This window comes from Amblyomma maculatum, chromosome 9, assembly GCF_055883805.1.
Source record: "Amblyomma maculatum isolate TAMU_Amacu chromosome 9, ASM5588380v1, whole genome shotgun sequence".
NCBI lineage: Eukaryota > Metazoa > Arthropoda > Arachnida > Ixodida > Ixodidae > Amblyomma > Amblyomma maculatum.
Genome location: NC_139352.1, coordinates 22,045,573 through 22,059,241, shown reverse-complemented (window position 1 = coordinate 22,059,241; position 13,669 = coordinate 22,045,573). Strand labels below are relative to the sequence as shown.

Genomic DNA, 13,669 nt, shown 5'->3' with positions numbered 1-13,669 from the left:
CACACACACACACACACACACACACACACACACACACACACACACACACACACACACACACACACACACAGTTTTTGTAACTGTTTCTGTGCGCGCTTCCTTCTGTAAGTCACTTTATTTTCTTGTTTATTTGCATGTTCATCTCCATCTGATTACCGTGTTCATAGCTTGTCTACCGGATTTTGCAATTTCTATCATCATGATTTATTTTGGTATCCCGTGATTATTAACTACATACGCCCCCCCCCCCCCCCCTCTCTCTCTCTCTCCCCCTCCCTCTACATATGTAATGCCCCGCCGAAGCTCTGAAAGAGTAAAACAAATTACGATGATGATAACCATATATTTGTTTCAAGGGTGACAGCGCACTTACAGATGTAAGTAAAACAGATGTACCCAGTGTTCCAACGTGGTAAAACTTTTAAGGTGTTGGCTGTGCTAGTTAAGCGAAGGGTGACATGGAATTCAAGGCCTAGAAAGCGCCTAGTAAGTGGCTGGCTGAGCAGCACTGCTCGAAAAGTTTGTGGTAAAGCTACCATACAACAGTCCCGTGTGCCGGGCGCGATCAGCGAAAAATAAATATGCGCTTGTTAGATCCGCGCGGACGACCATTTCAAAACGAGAAGCATGATTAACTGCAATGAGGGGGTTAAGCTGAAGGCAATGATGCAGACGTATTACAGAACTAGATGTGATTAAATAAGCTATGGGCTAGTGTGTCTAAGGCATGGGCTAATTTTTTTTTTTTTTTTTTTGGGGGGGGGGGGGGGTAGCGACCACTACACCAATGCAAAAAGAAAGCAAAAGCCTGCAAATCAGCTGCTCGAAGAAAAAAAAGAGATATGAGGTAAACATTAGGTACTACTCTAGGTAAGAATGCATGCGACTCACCCGCTAGATACATACTTGAAGTGTACTCCAGGCACGGCAACATTACGTTGAGCGAGCCTCTTTGGCAGTAAAAGAAAAGACAGCTGCAATGAAATCTGTCTAGTATTTCATCTTGACCAAAGAGTTAGTAGAAATAGGTTTGGAAAAAAATATTCACTGCAAAAACTCTTATATTTGTATTAATTACGAGTAAAACAAAAGCCCTAATATGTCAGATCCCTCAGAAAGAGGCTATATTTTTATTGCTCAAAAATCATAAATAATTAGAAAGCCAACAATTGCTTACACCGATTAAAGATTGAAAGTGAAAAATTGATGATGAAAGTATATTAGATATAGAATATTCTGTATATTTTGTTTTAACCTAGTGTTGTAAATTTTGTGCGCCAATGCAGATTTACTGCTTGCGAACTTCAACCTTCTTAGCACCCAGACACTTCTTGTAAAGTCATGGCACGCACGAATATATCCTATATAGGGCGGATTTCCTCATGACACCTGGAGAGAAAATTTCGTTACTTTCGTGAAATGCATTTCTTGCAACTCGTAGAATGATAAAGTTTTTCATCACTCTTTCTCAGCCAAATTCTTTCGTTGGGGACCTCCTCGGCATGCCCGCTCACATCCACTCCTGACTAAAACCACCCTTACGCGAGAAGCTTAAAACCCAAGTGGCTCTTAGCTCACCAAAATTGTTCAATAACGCAATTATAGGTTTCATCCTGTTGAAGACATATATAGAAGTAAGAATAAAATATCAGATATTTTTCATCTTCGTTTAATCATACCTGCGCCAAGCATGTGCCTAGAGAACAACGTTTCTTCATCTAAACTAAACACATAAGGAAAAGGAAATACACAACAAGCAGAAAAGAAGACAAGAAATAAGAGAAAGAGCAAAGTCATCTCCGGTGGGGAAGGCGGTTTTATTGTCTCGAGCCGGCTTATTCTGCCGCACATGGGGCCGCCCGCCAGTCGGGACGCACTAAATCACGCACACCACTAAACAGACTGCCATCCCAACACCTACACACGCACACACACAAACAAATAAGAGTCGAATCCTTGCAGACACTCTCGCACTCTCTTCCAGGTGCCGCTGTCGTCGACACAAGCCCACGTGACAGCTGCAAAATCTGATCACGTGTTCGCTCACCGTTTAAACCAGCTATATTCCTTTCCATCTTTCTTCTTGTTATTCTTTCTTCCTTCCTTTCTTCCCCGTTATAAACGGTTCTAAGTGCCACTCGCATCGTCCCTAATAGCACTGGTATGGCTATTGCGGCATATGTATATATACATAAACATATACATACACTGATGCTTCCAGACATCGGATGCTTCACAGACAGCCTGGTCCTTGACAATAAAATGTCACGTGTCCGACTTTCGCATCGCCTTTCTTACGGTGGCTGTCGTCCGTGAGCGCGCTATGCCGTCGCGACTTCTTCTTATACCGTGACTGGACTCCATAATTTCGAGGTGATAAGCTACACACGGAGCTCGAAATGAGCCGCCGAGCTGCCGCCGCTCATCAGTGTTGCCTCCTCGCTCGCGCGGGAAGAGAAACTCAGCACCTGTTTTCTGTTTTGTGAGGAGATGTGTCTTAGCAAAATCTCTCTTTAGCCACTCTCGTTAGTACCGGAGCCGGTATTGTTCCTTTTTTTGTCTGATTCACTCCTTGTCGTCCAGATCCAACCTGGATTGATTTCAACGCTAGTTAGCGCCTCCATATCGTCTTGATATTTTCTTCCCTCACCCCCTTCCAGTCCCCGTTTGCAGCCGGTCTTTTCATTTGAATGTGCGGTTTTACGTTAGAGTTCATAGTGTAGTTATTAAGGCAAACGCCTTTCTGGGCTCATGGAACGACACCCCGTGTGCGAGATTTGTGCATCGGATCAGTGCTCTCATTTGTCACTCGTCAATCATCCTGACGACGTCATCCAGAAAAATAAATATCCTCTCTTCATTTGGAATCGAACCTACATCCATCGGATCTTCAGCGAGCGTTTTAGCCATCTGCGCCATCCCCGGGATCGTGAAACGCACATCGTAGTTCTCTTTGTCTACCGTGAGGATGATAGCAGCAGTGGCAGTGATGCTGCATTTAATGATAATGACAATGATAGCAGTAGCAATGATAATCTTAGTTGATAATCATAGTGATGATCAGTGTGCAGCAACAACGCTCCGCCTTTCGCATTTCTGCAGCGTAGATTTCACAGTGCTCTCGTAATTTTTTTTCTTTATTGTGCGCCTATTTTACAGAGTGCAGTGTTAAGTGCGAGCATTCCCCGGCTACTGTGCTGGCTATGACCAAGTTACGCCTCGTAAGGCTTTTTTTTTTTTTTAAGCTATCTTTGCATATGAATTATCAGCACTAAGACAGGGCGGAGGCAAAAGGACGCCGATGACGTCTACTTCACGAACATGGCCAGAAGCTTTCCTGGTTAAGCTGGTTGAATCACTTCGTTTCTATTATTCTTTATGTTTCCTTCCTTATTCGTTTCGCTGACTATTCTGGCAAGAGTTCCGAAGGCATTGTGTGGCCGTAAGTAGCTGTGAAATTGTATGCAGCAAAATAATTGCTTGACTATAATTACCAACTGGCAACAACCTAAGCAAACCAATATGGCCATAAAAAAGATATGCAGCTTTCGTAGCCGTCGAGGTTGAAGAAATATTTGCGCTTGTCAGTGGGTCTGACCTGGGATCTATCACCTGTCTGAAGCAGTCGTTCTAGCAACTAAGCCAACTTGGACTGCTGAGAGGTAAATAGATCGGCAACTCGACAGTTTTAGTCCTAGGTGTTGTGTTTAGTGTATCCCCCACTGTGTAGTAATCTACACAGTGGGGGATACACTGTGCCTAAAGTTGCTGCCTAAAGTCCTTGGTGGTTCCTTGGTGGTTTTTACTAAACTTCCTTGGTAGTTTTTATTAAGCATTTTGATCCAGGATTCCTATATGTTTTGCAGAAAACTACTTGAAACTGCTTTAGTTGCTGGCTTACTTCCTAGAAATGTTTGCAGATAACTGTAAACGTGAAATTACGTTCTGTGCAATGTAAAAATTGAACGAACCGTTATGCGGAATAGGTGGTCATGACAACAATTATTTGCTCGATAGCAGTCAAAACCGCTGTAACTGCAAAGCAACGTGCAAAACTAGCCGATTACTATTGAGTGACGGGGTGTTTGCTTCGACTGTTCACCATGCAAAAAAGGGAGCCATTCAAACTCCCTGCCGGCAGCCATCGCGAGCACAGTGCGCACACACTACTAGGCTATCACAGAGCGCTCTGTGGACCGTGCACGCAAGCGCATACAATAGGGGCGTCGCCATCGTGAAATTTACTGAACAGATGTCACGAAGGCGAAATGGCAGCCCGCTTATTCTTTTACACATATAGACAGCGACGGCAGTTGAAAGGCTGAGGTCGATGGCTGTGACGTTGAACGTCAAGGTGTAAGGTTGCAAAGAACAAGGCAAGAAAGCGAGCTCTTCCTTCAAAGGAGCACTAAAGGAAACTCAGTACAGTGCTGAACTTTCAATAAGATAGATTATAGTTATCTTTTTGTAGCTCTGGTAACGCCCATCATGCAGCAGCGAAAAAAAAAAACATAACTTGTTATGAGAAATTCCTAGGCGAAAGCTATACTTTCAACGACACTTCAGTCAGACTCCTGCCGTTCATGACGACATCACAGCGAGAAGTAGGGAAGTAGATGGCAACATGGCTTAGTCCGAGAAAATGCGTTAGGACGTCACTTCAGTTTGCTTGTATAACGTACCCCTGTCTGGGATGCCTGTATTTTATTACTAGATGATTTCTTTTTCTGTTTTTGAAGTATTCTTGCTGGCGAAAGTGTTATTTCCACTATAACACAGGAATAAGATGAATGTTGGCGTTCTGTAGTCCTATGTGGCTATGGGGCTGAAACGTGGAGGCTAACCAAGAGAGTTCTACTTAAGTTGAGGACAACCCAGAGGGCTATGGAACGAGTAATGGTAGGGGTAACATTAAGAGATAGGAAGCGTGCATAGTGGGTCAGAGAAATAACTCAAGTTACTGACATTCTAGTGGAAATTAAGAAGACGAAATGGACATGGGCAGGACATGTAGTGCGAAGAGAGGATAACCGATGGTCGCTGAGGGTAACAAACTGGATTCCAAGGGAAGGAAAGCGTAGCAGGGGGCGGCAGAAAGTTAGGTGGGCGGATGAGATTAAGAAGTTCGCAGGGGTCAAGTGGATGCAGCTAGCACAGAACCGGGTTAAGTGGAGAAATATGGGAGAGGCCTTTGCCCTGCAGTGGGTAGTCAGGATGATGATCATCATCATCATCATCATGAGTCCTATGTATGCGGCACTCCATTATTATGACTGCCACCTAGCTACTTGGTGTATCCGATGTGTTTTTTAGGCCTAATTAAATATGTAGAGAGGATGTGTTTACGGGTCATCTCTTGTTAAGGAAAATCGTAATTCCATTGAAAGGCGCCTATTGCTACAACCAGTTGGTCGAGTAAAGAATGACGCCATACACGTTCTGTGAGTCATTTCTCAAGTAAACATGCAATGCATGTCACATGTGACATGCATTACATATTAAATCACGTCATTAACTTACATTACAATATAAGTTAGTGATGTTAACTTATTTTATAATCTGTGGCTTAGTTTTTGTTGTGGATATGTTCTATATGGCAGAAATAGTGCTTATTTTTAGTACACTTCAATTCGTATTTCAAATTGTAACGCCGACTGGCACTGGACTACCGAATCTTTCCCAGAAAATAATTTCCGTCATCGATTAAAAGTGCTCCACATAGCTTTCGACGCTTGCATGTTTTTGGCTCAGCAGTGTTTATAAAAACTTATATTCTTTTAAGCCGCTACTTAGCAACTATTTTCTCATTTACAGGCGGTAACAACTACATTTTTTTATTCCTCTTAGCAGCCGCAATCTTTACAGTTTGCCTCATGCATAAATAATAGTATATGAAAGAAGACATCAACCCTCTCATTGATATTATATTGAACATGTCGCTCTCATGTTTTTAAATAGGTGTAACCATTCATCATTGATACCTTTTCCACAGCTACACTGTTTCCCTGATGACTTGTGCATCCATGATGTATTCCCTTATCCTACTTGTAAGCGCTACTTACTAACTGCTTCGCGGTCAATGCTGATGACTCTCCTCGTATTAGGTCTCGCTCAGAAGCGAACTTTCTGCTTTTGTGTCTATTAATTAAGTCATTAGTTCTTGCTTGCGGTTAGAAAATTTGCTGCGCTCACTAAAAAAATTTATTAGTGTATGTTTTACTAAGTATGCGGTTTTTTCCTCCTTCCTAATCTACATATAAAGCGCGAGGCATGTTTTCTAGCAGCGGTATCAACTGCGCTCTTGTCCTCCAACTCTTGATAACCTACATTTGTCTTGACAGGAATAAGATACCTCTGCCCGCTTTGTAAACCTAGACTGATTATCGGTACCCTCGTCTTCACATATACACTTCACTTCACCAAAGTATCAACTTTATGGTCGGCATGATGCTCAATTGAACACACTGTGTGAAAGATGTTTCAATAATTTTTTATTTCTTTTCCAATTTCAGAGTTACGATGGCTTACTTTATGTTCTGGCATTTACAGGAAAAGCCGATCATTAGTACGTCGCGTTTCAATCAATAGTTGTGCTGCGTTTTTGTGCTCTTTTGTATCGTATATTTGAAGTGATTTGCTCATTCCTGTGTATATATGGATTTGTTTTTTATTTCCCCTCCCTTTAATGACCCTCGTATGAAAGTTGACAGTATTCATAAATAAATAAATACACGCCACATCAATGAAGAGAGGCATATCTGGTCAACACAAGCAGTAGACCAGCTTCGGTCGTAAAAGGTGACATCATCATTACCACCGATCAGATGTGCCGTTACACCTCCATATTGTTCCTTGATAATCTTTAAATCTGCTATTGTTGGATTTGCAACGATTAACCCATGTGATATAAACTGTCATAAGTAGAACTCTTTTCTCACCGTGCGAGCTATCAGCGTGAATACATTAGAGTTATGGGCATGTATTTCTTCACATTCACTCACTTTCCTAAACAAAATGCTTGTTACTGTTATGCAGTGCCCGTGAATTTCACTTATATTTTGATAACTTCTCAACGAGGCAGCCTCGAGCCACAGTAATTAAAAGGCGCATTCACGTTGTGGTTGCATTCTTACTTGCGTCAGTCTCACTCAGGCCCAGTTTCAATTTCTTGTGAATGGAAAGCCCTTCTTCCTCCTTACCTGTCACCAATATTGGTTAAAATTGCTTGAAACAATTCAACGAGGTCTCGGTTTATCGAAGTTATAAGGCATTCTGAGAGCAATGTACTGAGAGGAGCGTTGGCTAGCACTTGATTGGTGCCTATGTTTTTATTTATTGCTGTAATGCAACAAAGTATTCGACTTCCTTCCCTAGTTTGGGCTTTACTTCTTTTCGCGCACGTACTACCTTAGGGCAAATAAAGAGAACACCTTCGGAAGAAGCTCAGTTCCTTGAATTCTCCTTTTACATGTCATATTCAAAGTTTGGATATGATATAAGTGCCAGCAGCCATATATGCTCTTACCGTGAAGTGACGCGCAGAACACGTAAGCAATTCTGAAAACGCGATTGATTTATTAAATAATTATTAATTTATAACTCTGATTTATTGATTGATTGATTGATTGATTGATTGATTGATTGATTGATTGATTGATTGATTGATTGATTGATTGATTGATTGGTACCGACCCATCGACGGACCAACCAAGTGATCATACGAAATTTATTTGTCGCAAAAATTGCCCCTTGCTTCCTTGTTAAACAATAATAATACGACAGTAAACTTGTAGCAAATGAAAGGGCCATTATTTCTCCATTATTTTTAAATTCCGCACAGCGGGGCACATTGCAAGTATTCTTGGAGCTAGCGTTCGATTAGTGTCCAGTTATGTTTTCTACTCCGCTTCTTGAGGGCTCATACCAGCTACGCAGATTACTACGCATACGTCGGGCCGCATACGCGGGGCAGCTTCAGCCTCTTCGCGATACCCTATTACTTCTCTCTTCTTTCGCTTCATTATGGTCGGTTTCATCACCTTACTTTATTTTAACTGCTCGTTCTCTTTTTTTACCAAAGTGCCAAGAAATAGGTCGCATTGATTTTAATTACCGAGCAGACCTAAACATTTATTTTCATTACATTAATAGAGAGTCGGAAATGAGGCACGATGACGCTCGTAATGGATGAAGTCGAAGGCAACGCATAAATGTTCATCGTCAATGGCTGCCAAGCTCACAGCTTTCCCATGCAAGCTCCTCGTCACTCCAGACTGGCGCGCTCATGAAAAGAAAATAACAGCTAGAGTGTGATTCACGTACGACTGAATGCAGAGACAACGAACCACCGGTGAAACCTGCGGGGTTTTTTATGCTATAGAAGCATGTGAAGGGGAAGGGGGGGAGGGGGGGGGGTCATAACAGGTGTTGACAGCCTTCGTTCAACAGGTGTGATACGCTGGCCCAAAATATATCCCGTCCTTGGCAGGCCCCGAGATTAACACGTGGAAACCATGCATAAAGCGGGCATCCAGCTCCAGACAATAAAATGAATGAAGGAGAGAAGGCAGGCGCATGAATAAACGGGCACAAGTGGCACAATATCCCAATGAGGCTGTCGGAGTGTTCCGCAGGAAACTGAGTCCAGCTTGCTGCAGTTACCATTACTTGTGTTTGAGGCTAATATTGAGAGTGATTATTTTTTCTCTATCGCAAAAAGGAATACACGATGCTGAAGGATTGCGGCTTGACAATATCGCATGCCGGCAGCGCGGACAGCTTTTCAAAAGCCACGCACTAATGTACACGAATAATGCACAGTCATTAGAAAATTTTAATATAAGCGTAATTGCTAAAGCTGAAGGACTATAGAGCCGTGTGAAATTCAGTTCTGTTCCCGCGAAATGCTCAAAGGCATGTGGGCATGTCAAAATGTTTTGCTCCAGATACAGCTCACCCAAGTGTTCATATTAAGTGCAGAAATCCACTCCTGTGGTTCCGTAGTACATTTCCGCCCACGTTTTACTCCTGCTCGACAGAGGTCATAGATATCTTCCTTCAAGCCCCTCTGGGCAGCAGTAGAGGGTATTGATGCTGTACGTGTTTCTAGAACCCGTATACGGCATGCATACACTATGCATGCCAATTCGACACCGCAGTGGCGCACGAAAAAAATAATCGAAGATAGAGCGGATCACTGAGTTCACCAAAACATGGTGTTTATTTGGAACGGTCTATTTATTGCTTTCGCAATAAAATAGACTGCCTCATAAGTGTTCACCTTTAGCTCGCGCAGGGAAAGATGAAATTGCAGACAACAGCGCTCAATCCGCCTTTTTGACAAGGCCGCTCTGCGCATACACTCCCCTCTCTTGGTTGAAAAACCCAGCCACGCATGCGCAATCTTTGGCCTCCATGATTGGAGCAGCCGGAGCCGATCGAGGAGACCATTCATTCATTCATTCATTCATTCATTCATTCATTCATTCATTCATTCATTCATTCATTCATTCATTCATTCATTCATTCATTCATTCATAAACCTTTATTCATGAGGAGGACCTTGAGGCCTATAGGGGAAGGGGGTGGGTTAGGTGAGGTTGAGGGCGCCAGACTCCGACATGTGATTAATATGTACTGCTTGAGGTCTCTTGCGTGGTAGAATCGAGGAAACCACGAGCAGTTCATATTAATCACATGCGTATGCGACAGATGGCGGTAGCATTCAAGTACGCGCATCGCCATTAAACCAGTAGCAGACAAATTTTCAAACCCTCTTCCGGCATTATTTATTTATTTTTTTTTCGATACCCTCAAGCGCCGAGGCATTACAGAGGGGAGTGGGCAAGCAAGCAACGCAAGAAAAAAATTATTTTTTGTTAAAGGCGGCACAACAACGTAGTTAAAATGTAGCAACACACAGTATTCGAAAAAGTACAGAAACAACAACTGTAACAAATGCAACGCAAGAAACTGAACAAACATAGCAGAAAAAAAAAGTAATAAAAAACGAAGAAAATAACAAAGCAACAAAGAAACTAACTATTCGCATCAGATAAAAGCATCGTCATCAGAGACTGACGATAAGCAGTATAATCCTGTATACAAGCCACGGCAGCGGGAAGGTGCACGGTTCCACTCTTTCGATGTGCGAGGAATGAAAGAATGCAAAAAAAGTGTCAGTACGGCAAAAAATAGATCCAGTCTTATGTTGATGGTCGACACGAGAAGAGCGATAGGGGGGTGTAGTGATAAAACGAGAGTGCAGTAACTGGTGATGATAAATTTTATGAAAAAAGCATAGGCGTAAAAATTTTCTACGTTGTGCGAGAGACGGTAAGGAAAGGTTAGATTTCATAGCTGTGACACTCGCGGTCCGGTTGAAATTAGAAAGTATAAAACGAACTGCATTATTCTGAACAAGTTCCAGTGAAGTACAAAGCGAGACATGATGAGGGTCCCAAAGGGGGGCGGCATATTCTAATTTAGGAAGAACAAGTGTTTTATAAAGAAGTAATTTTAAGGAGACAGGTGCTTTGATGAAGTTACGACGTAAATACCCTAGCATGTAGTTAGCGCTGCTAATAATTAGTTCGATATGCGGTTTCCAGGATAATGACGAACTGATGATAACACCCAAGTACCGGTATGATGTTACAGGTGCGATCTGAATATTATCCAAAGCGTAAGCGGAGGTAGTAGTATTTTGTCTGGAAACTCTCATTAAAGCACACTTGCGAGGGTTTAGTTGCATTTGCCATTTTTTACACCAAAGAGAAATGTTATCGAGATCAGTCTGAAGGTAGTGTTTGTCGTCTTCGGTGCAAATTTCACGATATAAAACACAGTCATCCGCGTATAAGTGGATGTTAGAAGAAACGCAATTAGGCAAGTCATTGATGTATATCAAAAAAAGAAGTGGGCCTAGTACAGAACCTTGGGGGACACCTGATGTTACTTCAGTTAAAGGGGAATCGTAGTCATTAAGCGTTATATATTGTGAACAATTAGCAAGAAAACATTCAAGCCAGGCTAAAACATTATGATCTAGGCTTAGAGCAGAAAGCTTAAGCATGAGTAGTTTGTGGTTCACCTTATCAAATGCCTTTGAAAATTTTAGAAATATGCAGTCGGCGTGTGAATTTTTATCGATAATTACATGCAGGGAATGTGAGAAGAGAAGGAGTTGCGTTTCACAAGAATAAGTTCGCCGGAAACCATGCTGGGCCGAAGTAAAAAATGAGTTTGATTCCAGGAAGTTGAATATGTTAGAATAGAGAATATGTTCCATTAGTTTGCAGGGAATGCTTGTTAGTGAAATGGGTCTGTAGTTCAAAGGTGAATATTTGTTACCTGATTTGTGTAAGGGAACCACCTTCCCTATTTTCCAGTCCGAGGGCAGCGTTTCATTCTGCAATGACTGCTGAAAATTTTTGCTAAATAAAGGGATGAGTATATCTTAGTTTGTTTCAAGAACTTTAATTAATGCCGTCGACACCACATGATGAAAAAATTTTTAATGAATCTATTATTTTCCCAATACCACCAGGATCAATTATAATAGGAAACATACAGCAAAAGTTATTGCGCGGCACAGTGCATGTCGTATTCATATTAGACGGGGTAAAACTGAGTGAAAATACTTTGTTAAGCACAACGGGGCATTCTGCTGGGTGGAGAGGCTCACCAGAGTCGTCCTGAAGTGAAATCGCATTATTTTTAGAAGGGTTGACAACATTCCAGAATTTCTTTGGGTTACTTGATAGCATGTTTGGCAAAGTGGTATTAAAAAAGTAAATTTTTGTGTCATGTACAGCTTTCGTGTAATAGGCTTCTGCTGCAAAATAGGCTTCCCAGCGGTCACTTCGGTTACTTGCTTTTGCGGAACGAAAAAGGCGTTTCTTTTTATTCAAGAGACATTTAAGTGTTTGGTTAAACCATGGAGTATTAGTATTAGATGAGATGCGTCGAACAGGCACATGTTCCTCGGTGAGTTCCTGCACTTTTATCTTGAATAATTCCCAGTTATCCTGTACGCTACGTAGTTCGAAGCCTTCCAGATATGTGTCTAAATACCTGCCTAGTTTTTTGTTGATAACATTGAAGTTTGCTTTACTGTAGTCACGAATGACTTTCTGGCGCGAAACGGCCCGTGGAGATGAAACTGTTATCTCGAAGTGCAGCATGGAATGATCACTTATACCTGGAAGACATATAATGGGAGATACAAGTTCCGGATGGGTCGTTAGGATCAAATCTAGCGTGTTAGCCGAATCTGCTGTTTGTCTGGTTGGTGAAGTGACAAGTTGAGTTAAATGAAAGCACGCACATAGATCTAAAAATTGCTGACAAATTGATGAAGATGGTTTTACAACAGGAATAGGGCCAGACCATGTAATATTAGAGAGATTAAAGTCACCTACTAGGACAACCGGATGCGATGGGAAACGACAAACAATGTTATTCAGGGCGTCATGCAAACTGTCAAAGAACGCAGCTGCAGAATTTGGGGGGCGGTAGCAAACACCCAACACGATTCTCGTATGACCCAGCGTGACGCAGACCCATACCATTTCCAAATTGGAAACATGCGATATCAGGAAAGAGTGGATGCTTTGTGATATCGCAATCAGCGTTCCACCACCGTATCTGCCTTCTCTATCGGAACGGTAAATATCGTATGTTTTGGGACCATAAAAAATTTCGCTGCTTTCAATTTTTGCGTTCAACCAGGTCTCCGTTATAATGATTAGGTCTGCGTTAGTGGTACCTACAAGAGCATTAAGTCGATCGCGTTTGTTCACTACACTTCTTATGTTAGTAAAAAGCACCTGAACGTGGTTCTCGCTAACAATTAACTTTGATTGTTAGGATGAAGATTGCTGACAGGGCGCGCCAGACGTCGTCGCCTGGTTGGCATGCGATCGAGTATTCGAAGCCGGTCCACTGCTTATGTTAGCTTTTCTTTTGTCTGGGCGGGACGAAATTCTTTGCTTTAATTCCTGCACACTGTCATTTGAGCTGTCATAGAAGTAAATCTTTTTATTCACGTGCAGTTTATCATAGCGGAGGTGAAAAATGGGCGATTCTGGTAACGATTTAGCAAATTCGATCAACTTCTTCCGCGTATGCCTTGTTGCTGGTGAGAAGTTTTCAACGACCGATATATCCTGTTCCTTTAACTTTGATTTTTGCAGAAGGACACTCTCTTTCACCTTTTGAGCATCTTTGAGCATCTCTTTCACCTTTTGAGCATCTTTTGTTTCCGGTGCGAAAACCAATTACAACAGTGCCGTAAAACCCAGATAAAAGCTAGAAACAGCTAACACAAACATAAAAACAAAAGTCCTCAAGTGCTCCACACACATTCAAAACTGAACAACTCCGAAGAAGAAAAAAAAACTGCGTTACATTGCCACCTTACCGGATCAACACGGCCGGCAATATCTGTTTCTTGGTAAACGTATCCGGATAGGGGGGGGGGGGGGGGGGGGGGGGGGGGGGGGGGGGGGGGAGATATCTAGGCGCAGACATTAAAGAGCAAGACGAAAATATCGACAGGTTGCAGGGCCTTCCATGGACAGTCCGGAGGAATGCGTCCATGCAACAGGAGAGCCCCCGTTCCTCCGTGTGTCTGAAAATAACCGTTTTGCGCTTCCTTCTTGAATGA

At 42.3% G+C, this 13,669-nt stretch overlaps 1 protein-coding gene across 3 annotated transcripts in view; it reads left to right on the top strand.

The window, feature by feature from the left end:
* LOC146178574 (uncharacterized) overlaps positions 1-13,669 on the top strand; it is a 334,377-nt gene that overhangs the window by 150,838 nt on the left and 169,870 nt on the right. The window lies entirely within an intron of this gene.